Raw genomic sequence first — 11,082 nt, forward strand, 5'->3', positions numbered from 1 at the left:
AAGAATCATGAGAATTGAATCGAATTGCGATCGTTCGTTTCTACGGTCGGTGGCTCGACAGTGATATAGGCATAGAGTCAGGCACCATTATTTAGACTTGAACAAAAGCCCTAAACAAATAGCATGGGCATAAAATGCAAGCGATAAGAAAGTTATTTACAAAAAAAATATACTGTGCTTAGTACGGGAGTATCTATAAGGTATTTAAGTCGGACTAAAAGACGAAATCGTGTTTGATGTAACTCTAAATATTGTTGGCCCCTTCTCAATAGGATAAAAAAAAACGGCGTCAACGATGGTTATAAAATGAAGACCGCACACACACACAGTCATTTTATATGTAAAACTCGATATAAAATTATATGGGGAATGTCTTTGATGTTCATTTCCAAGGCAACTCGACGCCATTTTTTTCGATCATGCGGTGTTATATACTATTTATTATGATTATTAAATCGGAATTAAAATATGGCTCTAAAAATATTAAATTGGTATTAAGAAATCTTTAATAAATAGTATACCTATATGAATAGTATTGATAATTTAATATTATTGGCAACAAAAGGTATCTGCAAAAACTGTAATATTCCTTTTTGTGATCCCTTAAGTAATTGTCCGTCCAAATTATCGGCGGTAGTGCCAGTTATGATTCTTGTTTTTATGAAACTATGAAACGTAAATTGTGCATCTGGTTCGTTCAAATGAACGAATTATAGGACTCGATTCAATATGCGAAATTGAATCGTGTTATTCGATTCACTAAAAAGAATCGTAATGCTCATCACTAGTGCAAGAGCTTCCTTGCTGATGCATTTTTACTAAAACCTTATCTGTCTTAAGTACTTAGAAGGCTATTTTCCTGATATTGATCCTGATTGGGTCCATTTATATAGCCTATAGCTTAATTTCTCTTTTAATTGAGAAGTTTTTGCAGCTTTCCCCGTTCAAAGGTTTCAACATTTTTTTGTTCATTTACTGCATTGTGTGTTTTGCAGACTTTATTTGTCATTTTTCCAATTACGGATTTTTTGTGGCGTATAGTGATACTACTGGAGGGTTCAGTTCAAAGTGGAATATAAATTGGCTAAACCAGAAATATAATAATTGATTGATCATCATTATTCAACGAAATTAATCTTCTATTTTCAAACAATAGATTTATCAATTATTATATCCCATCCTGGCATACGTTTCCGTTATCTTACTAAGTGTTTTAATAAATCAAGGCAGCTTTGTAAGGTTGACCGTTACCTCCTACCCTCGAACACCTTTTCTCCTCGCTTTCCGCTTATTTAAATCTCGTCCGAAAACAAAACTACCCATTAACTTAAACAAAGGATGATTAAATCCTTCTCTGCGTCGCCCTTCCTCAGGTACGGGCGCCATTATCCCATAATTTTTGGAAATAATGCACTGGAATAAGTTCTGTAAATGACGTCGAAGGGGGCGTCCACAGGAGGAAATATATTCATGCACACGGCGAGCAGTTAATGGGTTGTAGTCAGTGGTGGCGATTGTAACATCGGTAATAAAATGGTCGTAAAAATATTTGTTTTTGTTTAGTTTGCTTTTGCTGGAATCGTACTGAGAACATGCTTAAGGTGCATTCATATACAGTTCGCCGCCAGTCGAGAACTGTCGATTTGTATATCGCCAGTTAAAATTTCGCCATACACATACAGGCCGTCAGGAGGTCTGAATCTGCAGATTGCTTAAATCTCACGGCCGACTGAAGTGTATGGCGAAAAATCGACAGTTCTAATCGTACGATGATCATACGTTCCCATCTTTTGACAAGTTGGAAGTTTTGTACTATCAAGATGGGCGATTTAAGTAATAATACGTCTTTTTTAGCCGATTTTTATTGATTCGTATAGGCAATTGCCCTATCTGTAGAAAATTAAAAGTAAAGCTTATTAGAATCTTTTCTAACTAAAGCTTATGAAAAATTGCTGGAATTTTCTAAAATTGTTGGTACAAATGCTACTATTGATTTTGTAAAGAAAAAAATAAACAATTTGCTTTTGAAAAAAATAAACAAACAAGTGCTTTCTGAAAGGAACTTAAAAAGCGCGAAAAACAAAGCGTTCCAGGTGAACCGTTTTTGTATTTTTCTTTGATATTAAAGGCTTAACCATCTTTAAAAGTTTATTTAAACATATGTCATTCATTCTAAGGTAGTTTTAAGGTCATCTGTAGCACTAGTTCTTAATTTTCCCACTTTATATGAGATAATGTATCACATTGTAGCTTATGTATCAAGTTTATTTTTACTGTTCAGCTTTAAGTAAAATATTTTAAATGGTCATATTTCTTCATAAAATCAATTTAATAATATTTTTAATGCATATTTTACTAAATTTTATTTTAAAACATGACTTGTGCGCTCCTGACTTGTGATAAATGACCTCGCGTTGCGTATTATATATGACCGTAGTTGGGGATGTTTTACGATTACCGTACGGGGGGAAACTGTCCCCCTTCCCCCAAGCCAGGATTAAAATCTTGGGGGGACATAGGATCAAAAAACATCACAAAACGAGAGAAATCTATCGATTTAGAGTGGACAGAAAATATTATTAAACCGTTAGTTTAAAACAACGAATTTAAAAGAGGTAAGTAAACTCAAACAAGGATGATTTGAACTATTTTTGATAGTGTGAAAGATATTTTTATTAAAATTGTTAATGTATTGACCTGTATTAATCTACAAAATTATTTCTTTATACATGCGTTTCTTTACTTACTTTACTTTATACTTATATTGGTACTTACTTTATACATACACTAGCGTGTACCCGCGACTTCGTTCGCGTCGAATTAATCATTTGTAATGGTGATGATAAAGCAAAGCAAGAATTTCCATTAACATACAAACTGGATAAAATTTTCTCACATTTATGTCAGCATGAGAAAAAACATCATTTCACCTCGTTGGAATTTGACTTTCGAAAAATCCGTTTGCCAAAAATAAGTTTTTTACGTCAAGCAGTTTAGGCAGAATCGTGGTTAATTAATTACCCAACTTTTTGGAACACCCTGTATGATTTTTTAAAAAATTTCAAAATATGTAAAAAAAACAAAATAAATTATGCGTGTCCTAGCGTTATCCCGAAAGACTAACCGTTTTTTAAATAACAAATATTGTAATATTTGAGGGGCGTTTTCACCCTCTTGGAATTTGAGATTCGAGAAACCCCTCCTTATCGAACCTCTACACCCCACAGTCAATCCGTTTGCCAAAAATCAGCTTTAAACCTCAAGCAGTTTAAGCAGAATCGTGATTACTCAGTGGTTATTTTATGAAACACCCTGTATAATTTTTTAAAAAATCTTAAAATATGTAAAACAACAAAATAAAATATACGTGTTTAAGAGTTTTTCCGAAAAACTCACGGGAGTCAGTCACTTAAGGATTTTATACAGGGTGTCCCAGAAATAAGTGCAAATATTTTAACTGGTAGTATAGTTCAACCCCAGAAACATGCCTATGAGGTTTTTTTCGCGAAAAAAAAAATTTTGAAAATTTGAAATTTTTTGAAAAATTTTTTGGAAATTTTTTTAGTTTTTAGTTAAAAAAATATAATTTCTTGATAATATGGCAACATAGGTATTAGATAAAATTTACAAGAAAGAAATCCAGAAAAAATCCAGTGGTTCTCAAAATTTTAACAAAAAATAATTTTTTTTTGGAAATTTTCAAAGTAAAATAACTCCGTTATTTTGGAGTTATTTGAAAAACGACAAAGAGAAAATATGTTTCTTTTATCAAGATCTACCACCCCTTAAAATATTTGCACTTATTTCTGGGACACCCTGTATATTAGTATAGATTTATTACTTACTTTATACATACAATACTACGTCACTTACTATGTGACTATGAAGCAAATCACTTCGTAGAGAAATGTTAAATCGAACTTTCTATACGCAAAAATCCCTTATTTTTACCACCTCATGAGTTTGTTCTCACTTATTTGATTTATACCCTGTATATTTTTTTCTATTAACACCCTGTATTTTTATTGGCCGAGCGGAAGGTCGGCGAACTGCTTTCACTGAACCCGTACGGAACTGATAAAGCGGGCGTAAAATGGCCCCTAAATCCACGACACAAGGCCGAAAAATTTGTATTAAATTTTCCAGAAATTGGGTTAGCGAGGCCCGTTGTTTCATCTAGCGTCGTAAAATTGACTATCACCACTGCAAACATGGCGTTTCTTTTATTAGAATCGAGGAAAAGCCCGCCGAATCAAGGAAGGAAATGGGTGACGAATAAAAGTTTACGAGCGATGATAATACAATATGAAATCGGTATTGCCTCAGCCAGATTTATACCGATCTAACTGATATATGTTCTTCCTTCGGGAAAATAAGATTTGGTCTTGGCTAGAACTTTCATATAAGGTTTTAAAGATGGCACAAGCATGTGATTTAATGATTTGAGTCACATAAGTTTATTGTTGATGTTGTTTGACTTCAAAAATATATTTCATTGCGTTCTGTGAAAGACATTCAACACTTTGTCCTTTTCCTACATGAAGTATAGAACTTCAATAAATGCTCTCCAGCGGGTTTGGTTGTTTGACATCTTGCCATGATCGGTTTACTGCTTCGATCTCCTTTTTTGTCCCGCCATGTGTGTCTTGGACCAACCAGTTTTCTACTGCCATATGATTCTACTCAATAGCTCCGCCAGCGATGTTGTTGCCGCTTCGCCTTAATGTGTGACCAATCCACCTCCATTTTCTCAGTTTGATCTCATTATACTGGTTGGTTAAGCTCCATAATTTTTTATTTCTGATAGTATTTGTTGTTTCTGATAGAATTTGTTACTGAATATAGTTTCAGCTTAAGTGCATCTCTGATGGCTATATTATATAAAAGTAGGTACCCGATTTACAAATATTAACAAGAAATTTCATAATTTGTTCAATGCATCAGATAAGGGTCTTTTCGTGAACACAGCTTAAATGAACACTTTTACTAAAATGAAGCCAATAATTGACACGCCACTTTATAGGGAATGTAAACAAGGAATATAAGATTTAATGTGTGTTATACAAGTTCTAGGCCCTGTCGTCAATTAAAGTGTACATTCTGGGTTTATCCCGTGCTACTCTGTGGCCCATTATCTGGAGTCCAGAAGCAAACTTCAAACTGCAACTGGAATTAAATAATCAAGCCACCTTTGGAGAATGAAGCTAAGTAACACAGAACTCCGCTGGAAATTTAAATAGAAAGACGACAGTATTCAACTTATATTGGTGCTTTGTAACTGCTCTGCCCCTGTCTTCTGTAAGAGAGTCCATACTAGGTAAAGTTCAGTCTTTGGCTAATTTACAAATTCTGTCGCCAACAGAGAGTTTTGAATCAGTACATGTCTAGGGGTGATATCTTGTAAGTCGGAGAGAGAGAGAGAAACAAAAGTTTTTAATACATAGGCACTTAATCCTGCGCTTTATTTCATGCGTTTTGGAAAATATTTGCTTTTATCTCTTTGTTCAGTTTATCTTATGGGACACATTGACTTTATTCTTGGTACGTACGAAAATCTGCACCCACAACCAGGCGCTACCGACTTGATGTGTATCATTAGTGTCGTAATGCCACTTGTTTTAAATTAAGCATGTATCTTAGACGATGTATACAAGATACATTTATGAACAAGGCGTTTGATTCATTTCAGTAACAATCAATTCCAAGTTGGCCAAAGAATGCCTAGAGAAACTGAACAAGTTAGGCAATGAAAATAGAGCCCTCCTACTCTGTGTACTAGCCCACCAAGGGATAGAAAGTAATGAAGAGCGATGCAAACGATCTAGATAAAAAAGGAGCGAACTGAACCAGAACCGTTCTTCTTCCCAAGTGGAGAGCCCCAAAGCGGAAATCAAGAACTTGGAACACTCCATCCGTAACCTGGAATGGGAATCCTGCAACGGTCTAAGGCACTCGAAGAAGTTTCTCAGGACTACGACCGACGACAGAAATCAAAGATTTTACTTGATTTAAGTAAGAACGATCTTCGGATTGTCACGGGGTTTTTAAAAGGACACTGTCTTTTCAATGAACACCTACCAGAACCTGAACCAGTAGATTGAAACTAATATATAACGGTCAATGCAGATTTTGTTTAGGTTAGGTTAGGTTGTAGTAATCTAAAGTTAAATTTTAAGGTTAACATAATGCAAACATGTATTATTCAAAAATAAAACGTGAAGATTCCAGTGTCACCGATTCTATCGATATCATTTTGACTACTGTGTAAGCTGCAGAGAAATTGGTATTTAGAATATACTATTGTTTTATAACAGTGGAATTCTATAAATAGTCGTGGGATTTTTTTAGCAAGCAGCTCTTTTTAATGTTAATTTCTTTTTAAAGTAATGAGTATGTAAAATAGAGATTCAGAATATACAAACGAAAACGATTTTTCCTACGCACATTCATATTATGTAAACAACTGAAAACTGACGATCCTTTTAAGAGAAGTAATTGATATTCAAGGAAAATAAAGCACGTCTCCAGGAATTTCTGTTTTATTCACGTTTTTGATGATTAAATTTCTCCCTGTCCGACGTCCGTTTTGCGTAGCGTTACGTTTATCATTCGCTGAGGAGAACATTTTCAGGATTCCTCCTTTCAGACCCGATTTAAGGTATGCCAAGTTGTTATGGAGCCGATGTATCAAAAATGAGGGACTAGGGATAAGATAAGGATGAGAATTTGGGACGTTCTCTTTCCAATTCAGACGAACCTTTATTTAATTAGATTCCAATTCAATTTGTTAATGAAATACAGGAGATATTTTACATAAATTTGGTTAATTAATTGAGTAATATAATTCACTTTTTCACGTTATACTCTTTACTCTTTGTTACTTAATGCTCTAAAATAAAACTCATATTCTACTTACAAAATACGGCTGGGGAATAACAATCGATAATTTTGGCAAAGGTCAAGCTAGTTGTCATTTAGTTGGCCTGTACTCTTTTTTAGTTTTTGTAGATACCATTTGGCCTTAAGAAGGTTGTCATTTATTTTTTAATGAGTAAGAATGATTTTTAAATGGTGTAGTTTAAAATTCGAGAAAATAATATATATTGTTTTATTTGCAAGTGATATAAAAAAGATTTGCTTACATTTTTGAATTTGGTACTTTATGTCGGTTTAATAATATATTTTCATACTTTTTTGATTTAGGCGTAAAAGTGTTTTACTTTTATGCCTAGGCATTAAAATGACTTTTTATATTGTCAATCGCGTTGCAAAATTAATACTTTTGTGACGTTTGAAAAAATATATTTTTTTTATAAATAGATCTGTATGTTTGGAACGTTCTATCCCTTTTTTAATATTTTCTATAATTAGTGTTAATTTTTGACAAATTTTATGTTAACTAATAACGTAAATGACGTCTAGAAATTCGACCTCATAAAAATTTTTATCAATTTTTATTCCCCAGCCGTTTTTGACGCCGTTTTTTTTTCGATCGTATGCTACTAAGATCCAATAATAATTAAATAGATTCAATAATAATACAATGAACAAATATGTTCCACTATGTAAATTGGATGCCTTATTTGGTAACTGTAATTTTATTTCTAATAATTATTTCGTAATGTATTATCTTATCTCGTAATTTTGGTTCCTCTCTACATTTAAATAAAAACGCAGAAAAAAAAATTTTTATAGGAAAAATCTCCTGTATTTTAAAAATAGCAATCGCCTCTTGAATTTATTAGCACTTGTCCGGTTACACTAGATATTTATATATGAGCTTCGACACACGGAATATTGTATTTTTCTTTGTTTAAAGTTTAAGCAACAAGTTCAGTGAACTTCTTCGACGATTCAAAAAAATATTCCTTAAAATAACTATTTTACCCATAAACGTAACGCGTTTTTTTCGTCCAAAGGTCTGATAAACGCCATTTTTTCTCTCTCCGCCTTCTTGTAACTCTCAAATCCCCCATCTACGGCGCTCCTCAAAAACCGCTGCTTCTGTTTTGAACGTTGGTGCCCGATTTATCATCCTTTTTTCCAGGGCCATATTTATTTATTAGTTATTTATGGGGAGCGATGTGGAAAAAATGGCTACAGTGTCAAGCCATATAGTCTATCGTTAGTTGTCGTTGTTGTTTTGTTTTATTTTCTGCCATATCGGTTAGAAAAAAAGGCATCGAAAAAAGAACGAAGATAAAAGGAAAACTGTCCATCGTAATTGATGAATATGAGACGTATCATTTTTCACTTTTATTGCTTTGCATTTTTTATTATTGGCCGAAATAGGAAATTTTGGTACTCCGCCTGAGATCTAAAAGAACTTTTTTAAATTTGTGTTTATCTATTTGTTCTTCCGAGATTTCTACTGTCAAATAAATACTAATAACTCGTTAAATTAAAATTTTCTCTATTAACTGGATCAGAACCGTTCTGCTTCCCAAGTGTAACTTAGAGTGGAACTCAATCTTCGAATTTTCACGGGGTTTTTAACAGGACTCTGCCTCCTAGTGATGGGCATTACGATTCTTTTTAGTGAATCGAATCACACGATTCAATTTTTCATATTGAATCGACTCCTACGATTCGTTCATTTGAACGAACCACATGCACAATTATTTACGTTTCATAAAAACAAGAATCGTAACTGGCACTACCGGCGATAATTTGGCCGGACACTTACTTAAGTGACCAGAAAAAGAAATATACAGTTCTTTCATTTGTTTTTCAATACTTTCTGACACTGGCGAAATTGGATTGATTATTTTACCAATAATATTAAATTATCAATCCAAAATTCATAATATATACTATTTATTAAAGACTTCTTAATACCAATTTAAGCTTTTTAGAGCCATATTTTAATTGCGATTTAATAATCATAATAAATAGTATATAATACCGCATGATCGAAAAAAAAATGGCGTCCAGTTGGCTTGGAAATGAACAATCGATGACATTTCCCATATAATTTTACATATAAAATGGCAGCGATCTTCATTTTATAACCATCACTGACGCCGTTTTTTATCAAATTGTGCAGAGGCCAACAATATTTATTTGGAGTTGCATAAAAACACGATATCGTCTTTTAGTCCGACATTTACTGGTTTATAGTCGGTAATATTATTTAACAAAAATATTAACGTGAAAATTAAATACCTTACAGATACTCCCGTACTAAGCACTGTATAAATAAGTTTGTTTCTTGTAAGTAACTTTCTTATCGTTTGCATTTTATGCCCATGATGTTTGTTTAGGGCTTTTGTTCAAGTCTAAATATTGTTGCCTGACTCTATACCTATATCATAGCCGCGCCGCGCCGTAGAAACGAACGATCGCATTGTGATCCGATTCAATTCTCACGATTCTTTTTTACGGCTCATCGTTTAAATCTTATGGAACCGTACTGCATGGCCACGATTCAATTGAACGAACCGTTTTGTAAGCAATGATTCGATTCTCACGACTCTTTGAACGAACGATCCGTAGAAACAAACGATCGCATTGTGATCCGATTCAATTTTCACGATTCTTTTTTACGGCTCATTGTTTAAATCTTATGGAACCGTACTGCATGGCTACGATTCAATTGAACGAACCGTTTTGTAAAGCAATGATTCGATTCTCACGACTCTTTGAACGAACGATCCGTAGAAACAAACGATCGCATTGTGATCGGATTCAATTCTCCAATGATTCTTTTTTACGGCTCATCGTTTTAAATCTTATGGAACCGTACTGCATGGCTACGATTCAAAAATTGAACGAACCGTTTTGTAAGCAATGATTCGATTCTCACGACTCTTTGAACGAACGATCCGTAGAAACAAACGATCGCATTGTGATCCGATTCAATTCTCCACGATTCTTTTTACGGCTCATCATTCAAATCTTATGGATCTGTACTGGCTACGATTCAATTGAACGAACCGTATTCTAAAGCGAGTGAATCCAGATCTAACGATTCATTTTTAATAATATATATAATCTTTGCCCACCTCTACAGTGCCTCCTCAATGAACATCTCAGTAGTCAGGAGTAGTTCTCTCAAAATATCTCAAAAAGCTAAGAAACGGCGGATGTCGATTCTCTGGGAAATGGGGGAAATACCATAACACCTCATGGCTGGGTACGCCGAGACGACAAACATTCGTGCCGCAAACTTTGATACGACTGATATCGGAGGTGGAGAACTTACCATGCTGGCGCTAAACTTGTGTCTCAGATACTGCATGGCTTTTTGTCAAAGCTCTGAGCCTTTATTATCAATGTGATTATGATTTAAAGGACAATAGTACTTAATTTTTGTCCATTTTATTTTGTAAAAACCATAAGCTAATCTGGTCATCATTAAATACATCAGGGGAGCGCTGATTGACAGCTGTGAAGAATGCGTGTCGAAAAATTAATTCAATTAACAGTTCCAAAATTAAGACGCGATGTTGCCGCGGAAATTCGTAAAAAACAACGTCGTAATTCATTTTTGGACTCGGGGACATTGCTAATTTTAATTAAAGTAACACCGGTGTGGCGTGATTACGCCAAAAGCGCAACCTGTGAAATATTTCTACACAAATAACGCAATTATACCGTTTCGTAGTATTTTAATTAAAAGCTTTACCTAGCCGGTCTTTGCTAAAACTGTTCGCCCAAGCTAAAACGCCGCGCCGCTATTGAAACTTTATTTTTCGACTTCTGTATTTCTTTTTGGTTTCCGAGTGAATAATATATAATTAATGATGCCTTTGAAAAATAATTAAATATTTAAGAGGGATAAATATGTCGGGGGTAAATTTTGTTTTGTTGATGTTACTTTTAATTAAATTATTCCCCCACTGACAAAGGAGTTTTGATTTAATATGATAATGAAAATTTTCGGAAATAGGCTGCGAAACATTGCAAAAATATCACTCTAAATAACGAATAACTGATACAATTATTGTTGCGAGATATTTGAATATACAGAAATATTTGAATTTTATATATTCATATATCATTATTATTACTATAGCTACATTTAGAAATAAGCAAAATGCAATACTAAGACCAAGACTCTCTTGGTCTCGCTGCCAAGAC

Source organism: Sitophilus oryzae, unplaced genomic scaffold (genome assembly GCF_002938485.1).
Source record: "Sitophilus oryzae breed Bouriz unplaced genomic scaffold, Soryzae_2.0 scaffold_173_pilon_pilon, whole genome shotgun sequence".
In the NCBI taxonomy this organism is placed as follows: Eukaryota; Metazoa; Arthropoda; class Insecta; order Coleoptera; family Curculionidae; genus Sitophilus; species Sitophilus oryzae.